This window comes from Rhea pennata, chromosome 5 (assembly GCF_028389875.1).
Source record: "Rhea pennata isolate bPtePen1 chromosome 5, bPtePen1.pri, whole genome shotgun sequence".
In the NCBI taxonomy this organism is placed as follows: Eukaryota; Metazoa; Chordata; class Aves; order Rheiformes; family Rheidae; genus Rhea; species Rhea pennata.
In genome coordinates, this window is record NC_084667.1 from 62155016 (window position 1) to 62162269 (window position 7254).

Genomic DNA, 7254 nt, shown 5'->3' on the forward strand with positions numbered 1-7254 from the left:
AATATTTTTGAGCAGAGGTGCTTTGTGTTCCTCTAGTTAGTTGAAATTTCAGCATGTGGTGGGGAGGGTGTTTCCATCGATTTCAGAGCTGACTGGAACTGTCTGTGACTGGCACAGGCAGTTCATGGCCTCCTCCCACGTGGATCACCCCTGCAGCCCCTGCTACCCAAATCCTGCCATTTATGCTGCACAAATCATATAGGTTAGAGCAAAGTTCTGCTTTGAATAAATCTCATCTCTAGCAGTGGTCAGTAGCAGATATTCAGGGAAGAGCCTTCCTTGCTACGCCTAGCCCACGGATGGCAATTGGTAATTTAAGTTCAGATTTGTAGTATAAAAACTTTATTCCTGTATCTGGATTCAGGGACATCAATGTGCAGACTGCTTTTTAAGCCTGTTCTGAAATAAGCTGTTGCATGCCATATGCAAGAGTATGTATTTAATTGATCTAAAGCTAATGGCAACTTTTTTCTTTTTTTTTTAATGAAGGAAAAACCCACAAGAAAATAAGGAACAAAGCCCAGAGGCTGCAGGTAACTCCTGTGCATGTTACTTTTACAGGGAAAGATTGGACAGCTTATAGTTGATGCAATTTGTTGCAATAACAAAATGTTCCTGACCTTTTGTTGATCACAAAGCATACTTTTAGTATATCAAGTAAAATCAAATACCATTCCTTTTCCTCTCCTGCTAGTTCTCAATGATATGCTATATACTAGACTGCTTAATAAGAAATTTGAACTAAGTAGATTAGAACAGAATGTTATAGTTGAAGACCTTAATGATCACCAAACTGCTACCTCTATTTTCCTTTTTCAGGATTTTCTGTGTTTACTCAGTGAAAAGCAATTAGAACATACATGTATGCATATGAGAGTGAGGTAGCTTTCAGCATGACATTAAAGAACGTAACATTTTAATGGAGGGCATGTTTTGCAAAATAAGGATATTAAAATGGTTCACAGCCAATTTATGTTAATTGCCAGGCAGTTGCCACAACAGATGCTAATGGCCTGTCAAGAAATGATACTGCCACTGCAAGAATTAATCACTTTATTCTGCTTATTGGCACCTGGGGGTTCTAGTTAAGCAAAGCATAACTTTGCAAGATAGAAACCAAAGGACAAAGTCTTCAGTTTCAATAAAAGAGGTAGCAAGGGCTACCTAATGGCAAGGGGTAGAAGTCAGAGGAGAGAGGAGTAGCAGAAAGGACACATGGTGGAGGTCATTGCTGCTCTGTGCACTCGTCCTACCTGGGAGATGAACACAACAATAACTTTTATGGGAGGAGCCAGCTTTTCTGCATTGACCCTGACATGCCTCCTGTGTGGTCCTCACACGAAAATGAGGAGATAGCAGTGAGCAAGCTGAAACAACTTTATTTCAAATGTAAATTCTTTAGATTGACCCAAAACCTCACCAATGATTGCGCAGAGAACTAAACAGTGGATTAACTTGGATTTGCAGTGTGCTCTAAGCAAGTCTCTACTTGTATTCAGTGAAATATAAGTTTGGGGAAAACTGTACTTTTATAGTGCTGTAATGTTGGAGAGGCACTGAACATCTCAATTTTGTCTGAAAGTTCTTTCTGACCACTTGACTTTAGCCACTATAGAAATTATTTTAAAAGGTATTGAGTTTTGTAGCTGTCATGTAATTGTGGTGTGATTTTGCTGCTGTTTTTTGCAGTTAGTCTCACACAAAATGTAGTAATACCCAATAGAAAAAGTTTTTCATTTCTCAGCTGCCTTTCCCTCCCAGATTATAGATACTGAGCCAAGTCGACCATGAGAAGGTGAAGTTCAGTATGCTGAGAACAGGGAACAAGCAAATAGCAGGATCATAGCTCTGGACTTCAGCAGGACTTTGGCCTGTTCAGAGACCTGCTTGGAAAGATCCCATTGGATGTGGTTCTTGAAAGGAGAGGGCTCCAGGAGAGCTGGTTGATTCTCAAAGATCACTACTTCCAAACTCAAAAATGGTTGATCTCAACAAGCAGGAAATCAAACAGAGGCTGCAGGAGGCTGCATGGATGATTAAGGAGCTCCTGACTAAACTTGAACATAAAAAGGAATGTATGGGAGGAACAGGACAAGCAGATAGGAGACCCAGGAGGAATATAGAGACACTGTGCATGCAGAGATGGGGTTAGGAGAGCTGAAGCCCATCTGGAGTTGAAACTGGCAAGGGATGTGAAGTGCAACAAGAAGGGCTTTTACAAGTACGTGAGCAGCAAAAGGAAGGCTAAGGAAAATGTGGGCCTACTTCTAAATGGGACAGGGGCCTCATTTTGGCCTGAACAGGCCAAAGTCTGCTTTCTTCAAATCTAAGGTTGTGATCCTGCTTTTTGCCCTGCTCCCTTCTGACTGGATAGTGAACTCTACCATCTTGTGGTCACTGTGGCCAAGGCTACCCTTGACTTTCACCTCTCTGATCCATTCTTCCCTGTTTCTGAGTATGAGATCCAGCAGACTGCCTCTCCTTGTTGGCTCCTTGATCACCTGTCTTAGGTGGGATGATCAAACACTGGAACAAGTTACCCAAAGAGACTGTGAAGTCTCCATCCTTGGAGATAACCAAAACTTGACTGAACATGGCCCTGAGCAACCTCTTTAGCTGGCCCTACTTTAAGCAGGGGGGGTTGGACTCAACCACTCTGTGATTCTGTCTCTTGCAAGTACAGGTACCTCTTCTCCTTTTCTATCATCTTATTTCTGTGGTGCACTATCTCCAAAGCCAGCTGATAACCAAAAAGTCACCTTTGCAAGGGATGAAGTCAGAGTTAGATATCTACAAAAAAAGATCATTCTACACAGTCTTCTTTAAATGCAGTCCTTGAAAGCTCATGTCAAGTAGCTGAAAGAAATTGCTGCCTCTGTAACCATTGTTACAGTCAAATATCAGTATTTATACACTCTCTGGAGAGAACTAAGTAAAAGAGTCTGAGAATTGAGAAAGTGTCTGAAGTAGAATTCCAAATCCTTTTCAAAAGTGTCAGTTTTAAAGCTATTACAGTTGTTAACAATTTGATTTTAACAGTGTAACAGATGCTCCTCTAAATGAAAGGGAAACATGCTAGCCTGTCTGTCCCAGCAGAGACACCCATGATGCATCTCTGCTAGGAGTTAGAAGAGAGTTCAGGCATCACTTGACCACAGTGTGCATATGTTATGGGACTGCATGTAATCACTCAGGGATGTGCAGGGAAATGGGATTTGGAATATTATAGTACTTGGAGGACACAAGATATAGATCACCTAGGCTTTTACTATGATAAGTGCCCTGTTGTGAGCTTTGCTATAGTGCCATGGGTAGTAGTTATAGATGGGTGACATTTTTATTCTTTCATGATAGACAGTGTCACAGTGCCATTAAGCAGGGCTCGGTGTGGTTTCAGAGTAGGTGATGATAGGTTGGAGAGTCTCATACTGGGAGTCTGAGGCCCTTCCTGGGGACAATACTGTATTGGAGGTTGTACCATAAAATACAAACAGGGGCATTGGGACTCTTTCCACGATTTCCTTGTTGTACAGAATTCTTTACATGATCACAACCTCTTTTGCTCCCCTCCCCACAAATAATGCTGGCATCATCTGAAGAGGATAGGTGAACAGACAGTAGGACTGGGTAGTACTGAACAGAGTCAGGCTAAGCTATGAAAGGCAGCACAGATGGTCACAAAGATACTCCTTCAAATGCCCTCACAGTATGGACACGTCATAGATTTTTGTATTAATTGCCATCATGTGCATTTAAGAATCATGATGCTACCAGATATCAGTGGATTGTCTCTCACTGGTAGTAACGACTGTGAAAGCCATATGTGAACAGCGTCATAGAGAGCTTTCTCTGAGATTTAAACAACACAGTTAAAACCTTGACACTGCATTGAAGTCATGTGTCAATGAGCATTTTCAAGTGCAGTAATGAAAAAAAATAGCTATTATGGATTGTCACATATAGTTCTGTGTCCAATATGCCAAAATGCCTCTGTGACAATCTACCTGAAAAGATGTTCTAGCCGTCATATATAGGCTGTGCTGTAGCTCATTTTAAACAAAAGTAACCTTGAAAAGTTTTCCTAACTTAAAGCAGCTTTCTTATGTGAGAAGCCAAGAAATACCCAAAAGATACGTGCAGTCTTAACCTTTTTGATATGTGCTTATCCCTATGTACCATTTTCAGCAAATTTTGTTCTGAAGAGTGCTTATCAATATTTTTTTTCAGGATGTCTCTATAGAGAGAAGGAAGAGCAGAAAGATCTAGAGAAGAAGCTGAGAGGCCAGAGCCAAGTTATCCTCCTATATGACTAAATGACAAGAGGATCTGCTGGGGTTTCTACTAATAAAGGTAAAGAGTATTTGACTCTGTCTGTATTTGCAGAGGTTTTGAGGGGAATAGTCACAGTCACTTGGCATGTTACAGTTTTCACGGTTACACTCCTCTGCTGCCAAAGGAAAGAATCTTCTGTCTGTTATTTCTCATATTTAGAATCTGACCAAATGAGAATCTTTCCAGAAAGGACACTCACTTTTGTTCTTGTCTCTGATCAGATTCACTGACATTGATTTAAAAGGAGATGGTGAGGGGGCTTTTGTGCCCTACTCAGCAATTTCAGCAGGTATGGAGCATATTTCTGTGTCATTGGATGCAATTATCTCCAGCTGAGGCAATACTCCCTCAGAATGGCAAGGACTGAGCATACACTCTCTGCTGTGTGGCTATGAAGTCTAGTGGCTTAGCTAAAATTTACCCTTTCCCGGGTGAGATATGATGTGCAACTGTGAGTGATGTTCAGGTAAAGTCACGGGTGAATTTAAATTCACATGGTCCAGCTTTCTACTAAAGAAGGATAAACGTATTGATGGTCAGTAGGAGCTGAATGAAGATTTAAAAAGATGCTGCTAATCACCTCTCAACTGTTGTTCCAACTCACACCTGAGACCAGTACTTACTAAAGAGCACAAGTGGGCTGAGCTCTGGGCTAACAGAGCACATCTGTGTGCATATGCAACCTATCAGCAGGCATGATGTGTCTGGGTTCCCCTGGGGGGTGTGACTAGAGTCAGTAACCCTCCTTAAAAGTAACTAGTAGTGTTTCCTCTATAGATTTGTAATCACTAATCTCTCTTTGTTTTTGCCTGAGAAGGTAGACTAGCTAAATAAGATAGTGATAGGGCGCTGCTGGCACAGTATCTGTGATATATATTGTGCTTAAAGAAAAGATTCTAGGAAGGCATGCTGCTTTCTTTGAAGTGTTACATATTTGGGTTGCTTACTGGAATGAACATGTTCCTGTGCAGTGATTTTTTTTTTAGCTGGTGAAGTGTGCCTGGAAGAAACATCCTTACCTGCTTTTCCAGGTCAGAGTAACCAAAGGCATCGCAGAGGTGTAAAATGACTTCTTTGTTGACTCACTATTCATTTGGTAAGTCCATAAATACATCAGTAATTAGAAAAGTTTTGGTAAATAATGGAATGTATTTGCTGTTGAATGAGACTGGTGCTCCCACATTGCATTATTAACTCTTTATTACAGGTTTCATTCCCTGGCTTGAGCTATGACAGTAGAATGTAAGCGCTTTCCTCAGCACGAGCGTTTTAAAATACATTGTTCACAATGCTTTGGAAAATACAGAATGGGGAAGACAAGTACTGCACTCTTGAAAAAGCATTAACTGCTCAGGAAACAAAATTTAAATTTAGTAGAGAAACTAGAGTCACTTTCCTTTGAAAATATAGAAAAAGGAACAAGCAACAGTGTTTGGTTTTATTGAACCAAGTGATACCAAGAAAAGGTGAGGAATACTTCCTATATTTTTTCTGGTACCTATCAGTTGGCTAACATAGCTCTTCACAGTGATGCTATCTAGCAAAAAAGAACAGCAAAGTACCCTACTCATCTTGTTGCAAGAAAAACAGCATTACTTTATTAGATCCCAAACTATTACCTGTTGATACTAGAGCCTGGTACTTGCTGTTCTCATGTTCGACAGTAAGTTGCTTTCCCTTGTTGCTGAGCTTTAGCACACAAGTGTTTCCTGGTTACTAAGTTATGGAGGTACTAGATGGTGTAGGTGGGCCTTGAAACAAATTCTGCAGTAAGGAGGGCAAAGTATGGGTGCCATCAGACGTGAGCAGAACATTCTAGCTGTGGCCATGTCTTTAAATATATATATATATATATTTGTGAGGCTTTTCTCCCCGTCTTTCTGCACAGACAAATTCCTAACATACACAAAGTGGCGGATGAGGACCTGTGGGCAGTGGGAGCTGAGAAGCAGCCTGCAAAGCTTGCTAAGATGTCTTTGGAAGAGTTGAGGTGAACTAGCCAAGTTCTAGTCATGTCTACTTGTGCATAAGTCATCCATCAGTCAAAACAACTGGCCTTCTCCAGACTCAAGTTGGCATGTCAGGTAGTACGAAGGCAATGTGAACAATCAGATAATTGAGTCTGGTGGGCTTTAAGAACTGTAGGCTTATATCTTTCCTACTCTAAAATTCTGTCCAATGTTGGGTAGACAAGCTCCATACTCATTAATAGTTTTCTAAATTTTAACTGCTCCATTTGCAACTGCTTAATTTTGAAGGATTTTTTGCCAGTAGTTCAAGCCTGGCTGATATACATAAGTATGTAATGGGATCACCTTGCTTTAAATTACAAATGTTGTCTTAAAAACTATTTTTGCTTTGTGACTAGAACAATAACATTCACATTTTGTGAAATGTCATTGATTTTATTTTAGTTCTATCAGATTGTGGAAAGATACATTCATTAATTAAATTTTACCTAAAGGTACTCAGATGACACTTTTGTTAATAGCTTTTGGAGATTTTTTTTTTTCTTCTTCCCCATTGCATTATAAAACAAGTAAATGAATAATATAATTTTGATGAAACTATAATAGAGCTAACAATATTTAGCAATATTTTTTTGCCATTTTATCTATTACACTTACTCTTGTTCTCAAAAATTTCAAGTTAAAAACAAAATCCTGGCCAATTTTCAGCAAAACTTTAAAATAAAATGCACTCCTATACAAATTAGCATAGCATCTGTTGTCACTTAATTAAGTATAATGTAAGGTACTGGTATCTGGAAAGATACTGGCCATACTATTTAATATTGAACACCTAAGCTGAGGCATTATGGAGGATTTTTGTTTTCCTTGGTGTTTATCTGCATTGCAGATGGCAGCCTCTTACAGACCTACTAGAAGCCAGCTAGCTTTGGCATCAGAGAGGTAAGGAACT